Genomic DNA, 14,734 nt, shown 5'->3' with positions numbered 1-14,734 from the left:
TTTTGATGGGTCTAAACCCCTCACTACATGACGCACCTGAGGGCCCGCTCTCTCTGGCGCGCCGGTACGAACCGCGTGCTGCGTAAGGAACATCTCTCTTGCCGAGTTCAGCTGTAACAGCGCGGCCGGCTTTGCTGAACATAATTTGGCGTACCGCAGCACGGAACGTACTGTTCCACGCGCCGACATTCACTGTGAAGGCTATGCGCCTGTCCCCTGGTACTTTGAAGCGTTTGGAGCTATTTGCACCGTTCCTGCACGGGCAAACATTTAAATCGCCGCTCCCTGCTTGATAGACGCTGGCCGGCTTCGTGGCATCGTCTGCTGCACGAGCTGACTCGCCGTCGCTTGACCCGAGCTTGCCTTGCGGCAAGTCGCCACTCATTTCCGGGTACTCAAATGACCTGGCCAGACACACATCGGGTGCGTTCCACAACTGTGTGGCGCTCTGCCCGGTCGGCCCAGCAAGCCCGCCTCCGTTCCCTGGCTCGCATGGAACGCTCTTTCCATCAATGACGCTACGGGGCCCTTCATGCCCTATGACCGACACAGTGTGCGGTTCCAGCAACGCTAGACTTTCTCCTGTCACTAGGTCCGCGATCTGACATCTGTCGTCGCTGGCCGTTCCCTGCTGAGCTAAATGCTCTTTTCCGCAGCTTGCTTGAGACTGCGTTTTTGGAATTGTGAGACTCACTTCCAACAATCCTGAGCACGCGTCCGCGTCCCTGGTGTCATTTGGGATTGAGCTAACCTGGGCGGCCGTGTCGTCGGCGTGCGCGTTCACCGCTTCTGATACCGCGACGCTGCGTTCCGTCAGGCTGCTTTCTTGAACTGCGACTCCAGCTTCGCAGAAATCGGGCTCACTTTTTACTTCTGCTTGGCTGTTTTCTTGACCTGTGCTTGACAAGCATAAGGCTTTACCTTCCAGCACAGGTGGCCTCTCCTCTCGGGAATCGGAATAGTCCCTCGCTAGTCCACTAGCTTTCCTAGACTCCTTGAGCTCAGCGAGCTCCAGCGCTAGCTGCTGGCGCTTTGCTTCTAATTCCTCCAAGACGCACTTAACATCCTGAGGTTTCTCCTCGCACAGCGGCGCCTTTCCTCCATTCACTTTCGCAAGTTCAGCCTGAAAGTACGCTAAGCGCGCCTTCGCTAATTCAACTCGGTATTTCACATCAAGTGAGGGCAGGCTTGGATAGCTCTCCATACCGCCTTCCGTACCCCTCAGATGTCCTATCGGCTCGAACACAGGGACGTGAACAATGCGACCAAGGAAACTCACGGTTTCGATGCGTCGATCCGCATTGCCAGCTGCTTGGCGTCGGGGTCCACCGCCACTTTCCCCGGACGCTGCGATGAGCTGTCGCACGCCGCTGGTCCGCCGCCGGTGATCGTCGAGTTCCCGACGCGCTGCTTCCTTGACCGGACGCAGTCCCGCGTCGCTGGACTACTGCCGTGGTCCTTCCCTTATAAAAATGGTCTATAGACTTTCTATAGACTTTTTATAGACTCTATAGCCATCCTATAGACTTTTCCTTTTGTCTATAGACAGTCTATAGAAAATCTATGGACTAAAGTCTATAGCGGCTTCAATTTCCTTTTGTCTATAGACGGTCTATAGACTCTCTATAGACTAAGGTCTATAGCCGCCTCAATTTCCTTTTGTCTATAGACTGTCTATAGACCCTCTATAGACTAAGGTCTATAGCTGCCTCAGTTTCCTTTCGTCTATAGACTGTCTATAGACTCTCTATAGACTAAGGTCTATAGCTGCCTCAATTTCCTTTTGTCTATAGATTGTCTATAGACACTTTATAGACTAAAGTCTATAGCTGGCTCAAATTTCCTTTCGTCTATAGACTGTCTGTAGACACTTTATAGACTAAAGTCTATAGCTGGCTCAATTTCCTTTTGTCTATAGACGGTCTATAGACTCTCTATAGACTGAAGTCTATAACTACCTCCATTTCCTTTCGTCTATAGACGGTCTATAGACTCGCTATAGACTAAGGTCTATAGCCGCCTCAATTTCCTTTTGTCTATAGACTGTCTATAGACTAAAGTCTATAATTGCTTCAATTTCCTTTCGTCTATAGACGGTCTATAGACACGCTATAGACTAAGGTCTATAGCCGCCTCAATTTCCTTTTGTCTATAGACTGTCTATAGACTAAAGTCTATAACTGCTTCAATTTCCTTTCGTCTATAGACGGTCTATAGACTCGCTATAGACTAAGGTCTATAGCTGCCTCAATTTCCTTTTGTCTATAGACTGTCTATAGACTAAAGTATATAACTGCTTCAGTTTCCTTTCGTCTATAGACGGTCTATAGACTCGCTATAGACTAAGGTCTATAGCTGCCTTAATTTTCTTTTGTCTATAGACTCTGTATAGACTAAAGTCTATAACTTGCTTCAATTTCCTTTCGTCTATAGACGATCTGTAGACTAAGGTCTATAGCTGCCACAATATCATTTCGTCTACAGACGGTCTATAGACTCTCTATAGACCAAGGTCTATAGCTGCCTCAATTTCTTTTCGTCTATAGACGGTCTATGGACTCTCTATAGACTACGGTCTATAGCTGGTTAAATTTCCGTTCGTCCATAGACGGTCTATAGACTCTCTATAGACTACGGTCTATAGCTGATTCAATTTCCTTTTTTCTATAGACGGTCTATAGACTCTCTATAGACTACAGTCTACAACTACCTCAATTTCCTTTCGTCTATAGACTGCACACTATAGATAGTCTACTGCCTATAGACCAGTCTATAACAATCGTAATTTTATCTAACAATCTGCGATACACTGACTTTCGACTAAGTCCAGAACAATGTCAATTTCTTTTTGCACTGCATGTTGAGGGGACCTGCATCTAGTGACCGCAACTAAGTCGGGAATCCCCCACCTCCTTCGCTATTACGGAAATTAAAAAGTATTGCGTAAGGCCATTACAACACTCCCCTGTATTTTGTTTTCAGGAGCATTGACAAGCTCCTTTTCGTTATACCGTGACGTATATTGTCAATACAATTAGATATTTAATGCTAACAAGTAAGCCGAGGAAAGGCAGCCATTCTTGAAGTAAGTGCGCCCGCAAACTGTACTACATCGAACGAATACGCTGTCCCTTAAAGGAATTGCTCTACACAATTCCATTCCATCTTTCGATCGTTACTGTCCAACGCGCTGAAATCAGAAACATTTCATCAACGGTTCTACATTTCCCTTTAAAACGTGCTGGAAATAAAGGGGGAAATACGGGTGTGAGAATTCAAGGAAGCGCCCATCCCTTAGAAACATCTTAGATTAATCTCAAAGAGCCTGGTCCTCTGTGCGATTAACATCTTGCATTTCTACCTTTGCAGTTTGTATTCACGTGAATAAGTGCTGCGACGCAACAATCACAAAGCCAGTATTTTTTCGTTCCAACCCTTGCACCTGTTGCTTCGGAGCCGATGACACGCTGATGTGGCGCATATCAGTTTTCTAAACACGAACACACGCAAAAAAGACGTTATGCTATGCAACCTTATAATTATTATTTGAGAATTGTACCACATACTATTCGGTGGGAGATGCGGCGCGTATACCGACAAGAAGTTAGATTTCGGTTCTGTTTTCACGAAAACAATAAGATTTTTAGAGGGTAAGCGAAGAATTTAAGCTTATAAACCAATTGCCTTCTGTGGTCTTGGATATCAGATCAAGCTGCACACGGCAAGAGTGCGAGCGATAAACATACGACCGTGAAATGGGTTTCTGTTTCACGTTTTACCCATTTTACCGCGAGACGGCGGAAAACCATTCGGGCTGCAAACAACCCTGTGCGTGGCTGCATCAATGGCGTTGGCGTGTTTTGCGGGGATTACGTTTTCTTCAAAATCCAGCTTCATCGTCCGCTTACGGTAAGTCTACACGTTTATATTTTATTCATTTGGTCTCCTAAACCACTCCAAGCAGAGCTGTTTGTGCAGAACAGATTATGTGCGGAGTTACAAACGTCCTAGCTTCGTTTCTAAGGCGGAAGCCATCGGGTTCTCGACTAATGCCGCTTATCTCTGTCCCGCTGTCTTTACTGACGCGCGGAAAGGCAGTCTGTGCGATGCCCTTGATGATAAGCCGCTTCTCGCGAGCTGTCTACTAGATTTTTCGTGTTTCAAGGTAGATGCGCGGCCAGAAATGTCGTTTAGCCTGTGAATGACGGCCGAAATGGAACTTTGTGTTAGTTAGCGCCGTGTGAGCTCAATTTACTTTGCACCTCCGAAAACGTACTTACATAAAGTCTCGTTCAGTGGTGGATTACATTTATTTTCTTATCTTTGTGTTATCGCCTGTCCGGACCATGGAGTGCTGTTCTTTTTGAGCTGTGCATTGCTTGCTACGTATGAACGCTCGCTCGGTGCGCGTCGTGGACGCCGACGTTTCAGCAAAGGTGTCTTGTAACGCTATAGACTGGAGCGCGAGACGTTTGTCAAAGTTGTATTCAAGCGGCGCTGGAGGAATGCTTGTAGTGTGATGGGTGAATAAAATTCGTTGCCGGCACGAATGTCCGGCGTGCTCAAACACTGCGAAGAACCCACGAGCTCCATCCCATCTCCCCTTCGTTGCACACGTATGGATTCGTCCGTGTCTGTCATCAGAGCCGTTGGCCGCCGCCGCTGGCTTGCGGGCACTTCATTTTGAAAGCTGGGTAAAGGTCGGCTCGACAAGAGGTGGCTTACATTTCGTTCCGAGTGGTTCGTTCATGAATCCCGCTCACGCGTGCACAGATTTCTAGAATACCGTTTGCGCGAGAGGCAAAGTATGTGTTTCTGATTTCAGACTGCTACGTTACGAAAGCATCGATGTGACTCGCCGCTTATTTGCGCCTAAAATTAAATTAAGCTCTCGTGTTACTATAGCTGCGCCTGTTGAAGGCGTTAATTGTTTCATTGAAATACTTCCTACTTTGAGCACGTTCAATGCTTTCGCTGATTTTTCTAGCAGCGTTGGGTTAGGCTGCCTCCATGCAAGAAACACACCTCTCTACTACGCTGTTGGAGCTGCACTCGAAGGAAAAACTAAGTGAATTTCAGACGGTATTTTATCGTGACAGTAATTTGCTGTCTCAACCTCGCGACTGCTTTTGAAACGGCGCAGCTGCAGCCTCTGTGTGCTGTATTAGTTTTCTGAGTAATGAGCGCGGCATGGAAGCGCTGCAACCCGCTTGTTTCTAAGAGCGCGCGCAGATGTACGAGTATGCTGTTCCGTCTTTGTGCTTCAAGTTATAGGCGCAAATCTGTGGTGAACTGGTTGCTTCTGCCTGCTGGTTTTGTATAGCTTGTGCCCGTTTGAGTATCGGCTTACGTATACACTCAGCCAAATCTTTAACTGGCTTAGGTGTTGCATCGCTAAATGCACCTTGTAAAAAGGTGCCTTTTGGCTACACTGCTGGCATATTCATGTTGTAATTTAACGCGTGAGATCGCATTTCATAGTTTCTTTTTGTTAATCTAATGTTTGAGTGGAGTACTTGCATGTTTAGATCAAAGTTATCAGAAATATTCATTGTCTGCCGCTACGAAGAGCCGAAACAAGCGGAATACGCAGCAATGGTTCTGGTGGCGCATTTGCACTAATCTGGGTAAACGACTTGTCCCCCATTAAGGAGTGGTAGTTTACCCAGAGGATGAGGCCATATGGACCAGATCCATTGCTGCGTATGCCGCTTGCTTCAGCTGTTCGTAGTGGCAGACGAATATTTCTGATAACGTTGATCTAAACACGCAAGTACTCCACGCAAACATTATATAAACAAAAAGGAACCACGAAATGACATTTCACTCGTCAAATTACAGCATGAATATGCCAGCAGTGTAGCCGTAAGGCACCTTTTTTACAAGGTGCATTTAGCGATGCAACACCCGAGCCAGTTAAAAATTTGGCCGGGTGTACCAGGCTTAATTCACGCAGGGTATTCTGAAGCGCTTCTTCTATAGCGGTTATAAGAATAAATGCTGCAATATTCTTCTTTTTGGATCCCTCTGTAAGGTGCACTGAATCTGTATTTTATGGAGGTGGCATTCTTAACAGCTCCTTGCGAGTCAATGCAGATATGTGGCACAATTGTTCGAAGTCTTCTGTTACAAATAGTGTAAAAGGATTGCCATAAAGAGATCAGTATTGGCTGCTACAGTAATGCCATACAGAAATCAATATGAGTACTGGATTCAGAGTAGAGTGCTCCAGGGATTAGGGGTATTTGTTACAATGTTTTATGACGACACTTATAATCTGTCGTGTATTTAATGAAATGATTGAGCCGGCGTGATAGCTCAGTGGCTATGATGTTCGTATGGCGACCTGAAAGATGCAGGTTCGATTCCGGCCTAGGCGGTCGCATTTTAATAGAGGCAAAATGCTAAGGCCTGTGTACTCTGCATAGGTGACCGAAATTATTCCCCAGCCTTTCACTTCAGCGTCTCGTAGCCTGTCGCCTTGGGTCTTTGAACCCCATAAAACCAAAACAAAAGATCAAGATTGGCTTTCTAGAATGGCATAGCCAGGATATGCCTTGCATTGTAAAGCACATGTGTAGAGATGGAATGGGAATTTTTTTTTCACTTCCTCTTATATTATTTTTTTCCTTTGTGCTGTACAGGTGAACATGCCCGGATGATTTACTGCAGACAACAGGCCACAAGAATGCTTTTCTGAGGAAACTAGCCCGACTGTTACTTTCAACTTTTATTTTACTGTGGTGCATTCTAATCGTGCATGTATTGCATATTCCCAACCTGGATAGCTTGGAAATAAACTAAATTTGTAAGTATATTGATTGTTTCATGTGTGAACTCTGTCTGGGGACCTTTTTCAGTGATTGTGGACAGTCTATAGGCAGTCTATAGATAATGGTCTACTAATAGTCTAGTAGACAGAGGTCTATAGACTGTCTATAGACAAAGGTCTATAGCACTGCCAGGCCACACCCCTATGAAATGTCTATAGACAGTCTATAGACATATGTCTACTGGACCAGTAGACTTTTGTCTGTAGACTGTCTATAGACAGTAATCTACAGGAAGTCTATGGCCATAAGTCTATAGGTCGTCTATAGTCCGTCTATAGACAAGTGTCTATAGACGGTCTATAGACAGCTCTATAGGAAATGTACGACCATAAGTCTATAGATCGTCTATAGACTGTCTATAGACCTGTGTCTATAGACTTCCTATAGACCTATAGACTTTCAGTAGACATTCGTCTATAGACGGTCTATAGACAAAAGTCTACTAAAAGTGTATGGCCATAAATCTATAGACTGTCTATAGACCAGTCTAAAGGATTTGTCTATAGACAGTCTATAGACTTCATAGACTAAAGTCTATAGACAGTCTATGGACTGTCTATAGAAATTTTTATAAGGGTTGCGTCCTTGCCGCCGTGTCTCCGCAGGTCCGTTCACGAACGCTGACCTGTCGCCTTGTCGTCACCTTTCTCCCTGCCTTGTCTTCTTCCTGCGCCGTCTTCCGATGGCCGCAGGATCCTGTCGACTGCGCCAGTAAAGATCAGGTTCTTCTTCTTCTTCTTCTTTGCACCATAGGTGCCCCGCCAGAGACGGTTGATAACTCGAAGACTGAAGCTTATTTTTTCGCACCAGGGGTGCCACGTCAGAGACGGTCTTGTGTTCGGTTGAGACGCAGGGGTAAAAAAGGCAATAACTGAAGATTTATATACAGCTATTTACATTGCATATACAAGGTTAGGCACTCGAGACAAATTAAACGGCACAAGGACAAACAACGAAAAGGTGGATCTGGCTAATACTAGAGGAGGCCCCTAACTCGGCGTTGCCGAAGATGCGTTGCATCTGACCTTAGCGCAGAACCCTTTTTCTGGCACCGGAGCCCGGTTTTAAAGACATCAATGCCCGGCCCACATTCGGTAACTTCCAATCATGTTGCGCTCTTAACATGGTTGGTTCATCCAGGGCATGGCCAGCCCTCCAGCTTCCGTAAGGTAGAGCGCTCTCTCCACCACAAAATAAAACAAAAACACAAATATACATTCGTGCCAGAACGTGCTCTAATCGGTTCCGCGGGGCGGGTGGACACCCGTACTTCCCGGCGCGTTCACGAGCGGCCGCGTTCCAAGAAAGGAGACGCTCCGCTTTGAGTGCCCCCAGCCGCGTTCCAATGACCCCCGCGAACGCTACCGATACCTTACACTGCCCTAAGTAGACATATTCTGCTACTATTTCCAGCACCTCGGTACCAATTGCGAACTGCTGTTCCCTTGCTAGACTGTTGAATATTTTTTTGGTTTCGTGCATGTTAATTTTTAGCCACACTGTTCTCCTCTGCCTGTCTAACTCATTGACCATGCTTTGCAGCTCATGTCCTGAGTGACTTAGCAAGGCAATATCATCAGCGAATCGCAGATTACTTAGGTATTCTTCATTAACTCTTATCCCCAACTGTTCCCATTTCAAGCCTCGAAATACCTCCTGTAAACATGCGGTAATTAGCATAGGCGAGATCGTGTCTCCGTGCCTGACACCTTTCTTTATAGGAATTTTATCGCTGACTTGATGGAGAACTACGGTTTGGTTTGGTTTGGTTTATGGGGTATAACGTCCCAAAGCAACTAAGGCTATGAGAGACGCCGTAGTGGAGGGCTCCGGAAATTTCGACCACCTGGGGTTCTTTGACGTGCACTGACATCGCACAGTACAAGGGCCTCTAGAATTTCTCCTCCAAAGAAATTCAGCCGCCGCGGCCGGGATCGAACCCGCGTCTTTCGGCTCAGCAGCCGAGCACCATAACCACTGAGCCACCGCGGCGGCTGGAGAACTACGATAGCTGTGCAATCGTTATAGATATCTTCCAATATTTTCGCGTAACACTCTTCTCCACCCTGATTCCGCATTTCATGCATGAGAGCTGAGGTTTGTACTGAGTCGAATGCTTTCTCGTAATAAATTAACGCTATATATAGGGGCTGGTTATAGTCTGCGCATTCCTCTATTACCTGATTGATAGCGTGAATATGGTCTATTGTTGAGTATCCCTTGCGAAAGCCTGCCTGATCATTTGGTTGACTGAAGTCTAAGGTTGTCCTGACTCTATTAGCGATTACCTTAGTAAATACCTTGCCGGCAACAGACAGTAAGCTGATCGGTCTGTAATTCTTCAAGTCCTTGACGTATCCTTTCTTATGAATTAAGATAATGTTAGCGTTTTGCCAACCTCTAGGTACGCTCGAGGTCACAAAATATTGCTTAAGAAAAACAGTGAATTGTTTAAGTAGTAAGCTGGTTAACAAATTATTTTTATTAACTTTTTAACGATCAGCATTAGGCGCTTAATTGCAATTAGAGATTTGTAGCCTGCCGTTAAGAATAGTCATATATCTTTTTAGAGTTCTGAAAATTCGATTACCCCTGGCTGTGTGGCTCAACAAAATTTGGCTTTTTTGACTAGTTACGTGCACTGGAAAGGTTTCTTTGACTGCATGCTTTTCGAAAGCGCATGTATTTTGGAACGATGCAGCCAAATTTTGCCGAGCCGCAGCGCCGAGGATAATCGTGTTTTCGAAATTCTAAAAATTCATATAGCTAGTATTAGTAGCGACTAGGTACAAATCTCTGTTTGCAACTAGGCACCTAACTCTATAATAGTTTGGTTTGCTTTGGTTTGGTTTGGTGTTTATTGTCTTTAAAAAAATTACCGACGATTACGTTACTTCCTAATGCGAAATTTGAGCGCAGCAAATAAGCTGTTTCACCTTTTCGATAGTGAGTCAACCCCAGCTGCGGAGTTAGTTTCAGGGACAACGCCGCCGATGCCGACACAAACAATATGATACCCTCGCTTCCGCAGCGCTAAGAACCAGGTCTAGCCGTGGGAAGGTGGTCACGTATTCGTCGACGTGCCGGGGCCTACGTGAAATAACCGGCGCGTCGGCAACTGAAGAGCACCCTATCCGCCACACAAGAACAGGGGGGGGGGGGGGGGGGGACCCTTTCCTCCTCTTTCTGCATGGGGGTGGTGGTGAAAACATTTATTAATCATAGAGAGAGGTGTTGGGGGTCGTGACCTGAAGGGTCACGCCCTTACAACCACTAGGTGGGATGCCTAGTCAGGCACACCATTGGCGTTTGCCGCAGCCCGGGCGCGCTGCGTTAAGGCCCTTTGGGCCTCGAGGGTGCAGCAACCGGACAGGGTCGCCTCCCAGTCCTCTCGGGTGGGGTTCGGGATAGGGGGTAGGGATGGGTTCTGCTGGCAGGCCCACACCATGTGGTAGGTGTCAGACACCTCCCCACAGTGTGAGCACCGCCCGTCGAATTTAGGATCGAAATGCTTTAGAATTGCCGGGCACAACATCGTGTTGGTGAGCAGGCGCAGGAGTACCCGCTCGTTGTCCTTCCCCAGCCCTTTGCATGGGGTGGGAAGAGTTTGGTGCGTGGATTTGTAATAATCGCATATTTCCTTAAAAGTGTAAATCGGATTGAAATGGAAGTCCTGGTCGGCGTCGGGTCCCGTGGGAAATGCCCGGAGAGAGAGCGCGCGGGCGGCGGCGTCGGCTGCCTCATTTCCGTGGACGCCTTGGTGACCTGGAGCCCAAACGATAGATCGGTGCGCGGGATCCGAGTCTCGGCTACAATTTTGGTAAATACGATAAGCTAGGGGAGTAACCCACCCTTGCGTGACGTTTCGACAAGCCCCTCGTGAGTCGGTGATTATGTATTTGGAGGAGGTGTCAGAGGCTGCCAAAGCGATGGCAACCTCTTCTGCGTGAATTGCTGTTCTGCATGGCGGCGACGGTGTTCTATGTAGTCACGTTATCTTGACTCTCTAGCGGCGTCAGCGGCATCCAGCGGTATCAGTCGGTCGTTATCAGTCGGTCGCTGCTAGCGCTGGGGGGATGAAAGGGGGGCGGAGCTGGTTACGAGGCCGACGCCGACGACGACGCGAAACCCAGGAACGGACGCCAAAGAGCTGCGCTCTAAAATTAGGAGTCACTTTGGCGACTAAAGTGGTGCAAGGCGAAAGCCTTCGTACAGCATTCTGTCACGAATGTGGTTGTGAATGATGAATGAAGTGCTGCCAGCGAATGACGCGTCCATTGGCTGTCTGCGTGTGTTACTGATGTGTGGTTAACATGTTAAGCTTCGCCTGTAAGAGTGGAACGCGACAGCGTCTTGCAACGCTTCCAGGGAGTCCACAGAACGCCATCGCCAATTCGGCTGTACGCCTTGCTGGACGGTAAATTTATTTTTTGAGGAAAGGAAATGTATCTCTCTCGCATATCTGCGTGGACACCTGCACCTCGCCGTAAGGGAAAGGGGGAAGATGGGAGTGAACGAAGACGCCGTATTAGCTAGACGCGCCCTTCTTCATTCCAAACCATTCAGCTGGCATTACGGAGTGGCTAGCGTGCTCGTATCGCACTCCGGAGACCCTGGTTCGATTCCCCAACTCGACCAATTTCGTTCTCGGTTTTATTGATTTATGCGGTCTAACTAGAAAGGTTAATTAGGCTATTTCATATTTATATTATTGTATTTCTATCCATCGTGTTCTGTCATTAACCTGTCAATTGTTGGAACTGTCTAGGATGTTCGACACAACGTATATGAAACGAGCAACGTCTCACTGAGTGGGGAAGTGCGTGGTGGTGGAGGGAACGCGGCTTCGTACTTTGTTTTTTTTTCAGCAGCGTCTTTTTCCGCGGACGCTGTTGTCGCTGCGGCGCGCGTCTTTCTTTTCTTTTCTTCTGACCTCTTCATTCTCCTCTATATTAATTAGGCTAATTGATTAATTAAGCAATTAACTAAACTCAGTCCAACTTAGTTGCAGCATCACTATACGATCCCTTTGATTGGTTGCATGGTTACTAGCCAAAGTACAATTGGCCCCATTTGAAATTCGCGCACTGTGACGTCACGAGCATTTCGACCAATTGAAAAGCGGGACATTGGGGGCGGAGCTGGTTACGAGGCCGACGCCGACGACGACGCGAAACCCAGGAACGGACGCCAAAGAGCTGCGCTCTAAAATGAAAGGGGAAGCCAAAGGAAAAGGCGGTAGGCCTGACTAGGCCTTGGCTCTCTGATACAGGCGGCAGCAAACAGCTTTAGCGCCTATGTAGCACAAACAATGACACCAAATAATATAACAACAATTATGACACAAGCAAGCACCAGGTATAACCTCTAGAGAAAAACAGTTGCGCGGGGGCCCACCATTTCGCTCTTGAAAAAATCTATGTCATGAGAGAAACCTGCCACTCCTGCAGGCCGGAGAAATGTTTTAGACGGCGCTTTTTGCTTATGTCCGCCCCAAACACTTATTCTTGCTGTCGAACACAAACTGTTTAGTAGAAACACAGTCTCAGTGAGTGAGAGACTTTCTACTATTGCTCTGGCTGTACCGAGACCTATCTCAAGTTATAAACAAAATACTCGCTGTATGTATAGCTGGTGCCATCTGTTGCGGACGCAACAAATCAATAACGCTATGTTTTCAAAGGTGAGAGAAAACTTGCAATAAGATTTAGTGTTTAAGATAGAAAAATAATTGTTCGACGAAAATGCGCACCCTGGCAGAAAAGACATCCCGCCAGCAACTATGACCGTAAGTAAAGCAATGTACTTTCGGCGACTGTGATTATTGAGCAGGTATCGGCTTCCCTGAGGTCCATGGACACTTTGGAGACAAATGATAGCCTCGGCCCTAAAATGTAGCGAGCCGCGCATGGAAAACAAAAGTGGAACTGTGGCTACCATAGGAATCCTAAACCATAGGAATGGCTGTTGGCTTCTCTCATAGGAATCCTAAAGTGTAACTCGACACATGGTCACCAACTAGATGCTCCCATCTGGCACCAGTAGCGAATATCGCGCATTTTATGGGATATTTTCACTCGTATCTCTGTGAGAAAAGCCATAGAATACGATGACAGGCGGCGGGAAAATGTTGGTAATGGTGGCCTACTTTTCTAAAAATTTGAAACATATCTGAGAAATGCTTCCTGCGCCCAAACCTGCATGGTCTGACGACCGTTGGAAATTGCTGGAGTGTACCAAGCAATGAGGTTTGTCGCGGCACAGTTCTAGATGTGTAGCGCTATGCGAGATGTGATGGCAGGCACGCAGACTAAAACCATTTGCCTAGATTTTCTAGTGGTGCTTATTGAAAGAAGTGCATCGGTGGAAGCTATAGGTAGCCCGACAAATATCTGACCGGGACAAAAAAACCTTAGGGGGAATAAAAATGCTTGTGGTGGATTTGACTGCATACGATAAACTATGAACAGAAACTTGCCGATATATCTGAAGAGTAAATATACAAGCGGCGTACGTGCTATAGCAATAATACTCGCGACAAAAGTTTGAACGCTACTGATCAAGTTCGACCTGCGAGCAAGAACAGTACAGTCATCTTTGGAAAGGAAATGTATAGCTCTAACATGAAATAGGTTTGGTTTTGTGCGGTTTAACGTCCCAAAGCAACTAACGCTATGAGAGACGCCGTAGTGAAGGGCTCCGGAAATTTCGACCACCTGGGGTTCTTTAACGTGCACTGACATCGCACAGTACGCGGGCCTCTAGAATTTCTCCTCCAAAGAAATTCTAGCCGCTGCGGCCAGGATCGAACCCGCGTCTTTTGGGTCAGCAGCCGAGCACCATAGCCACTGAGCCACCGCGGCGGCATGAAATAGATAGAGTAACACAGGCTAGAGAATTAAAACGTGAGCTTGCAATGGGGCTGAAGTAAAAAGGAGGGCACAGGCTTCAAGGGAGACCAACAATGCGCCGAGCGGTCTCAGCGTTACGCGGCCGAGGGTGCACTAGAGGAAAGAAACATAAGAAGGGGTAACACACACTTAAGTGAGGTGAGATAGTTTGTGCGAGGAGCACAGCACCTACTGCAATGCGCTGCTGATTAGGGATCATTCGGAAAAGGCTTTGGTCCTGCAGAGGTGTTAACCCGGCTGTTGGGGATGAAAATAATTTGTGGGAACAGTGTGAGGAAAAATTAGCAGACGCTTTAGCACGTATATGCGCGGAATATCGTGCAGTAGCACTTATCTTTGACATTTGACGATGTCAAAGGTCAAGGTCAATGGCCAAGTTATGGTCACGGGTGATGTCAAAACAAATGATAAAGGCTTTAGGTTGAAAGCGTTTACCATAAAGGTCTTCGACCTAAATGCCTTCACCAAGGACCGTTACTCGAAAAGCATTTACCCTGCACAATTTCACCCTAAGGAGATTTGACTAAAGGCGTTGAATATAAAACTTCAAAATAAGAATTTTATTGCCTTTAACTAAATCTCTATCATAGACTTTAGGGATGTATTTAAGATTTCTCGAGATACGCAAAATGCGGATAGTAGCGCTATTCTACTAAAAAGAGGAGCGCTTTGCCGAGATAGAAAAAGGGAACAGAGGGCGTAAAAACACGAACTTCCCTGCGACGCTACCCTCGACAAGAAAAGATTAGGAATCAATGATTGTGCACTGGAAAGAGCGCACACAAGGAGCAGTGCTTCAGAACACAGTTTCATAAGAAGGCGATGCACAGATTTAAACTGGTAATATTTGGAGAAGCAGAAATTTTTCGCATGTCCGTAGTTAAAAGTGGCTGGCTGGACAGATTGTATACGCGTAATAATTGTGTCTTGTATCACACATGAGTGGAAGAAAAGAGTTTGTAATGATATACGAGAAACTACAATTGTTAA

At 46.6% G+C, this 14,734-nt stretch overlaps 1 protein-coding gene across 1 annotated transcript in view; it reads right to left on the bottom strand.

The window, feature by feature from the left end:
* Positions 1-14,734, bottom strand: part of LOC149336713 (2-Hydroxyacid oxidase 1-like) — a 45,810-nt gene that overhangs the window by 10,712 nt on the left and 20,364 nt on the right. The window lies entirely within an intron of this gene.

Source organism: Amblyomma mixtum, chromosome 7 (genome assembly GCF_055824585.1).
Source record: "Amblyomma mixtum isolate Tamu chromosome 7, ASM5582458v1, whole genome shotgun sequence".
Classification (NCBI taxonomy): Eukaryota; Metazoa; Arthropoda; class Arachnida; order Ixodida; family Ixodidae; genus Amblyomma; species Amblyomma mixtum.
Note: the sequence above shows the minus strand (reverse complement) of the source record. Positions and strands in the feature narration are given on the sequence as shown.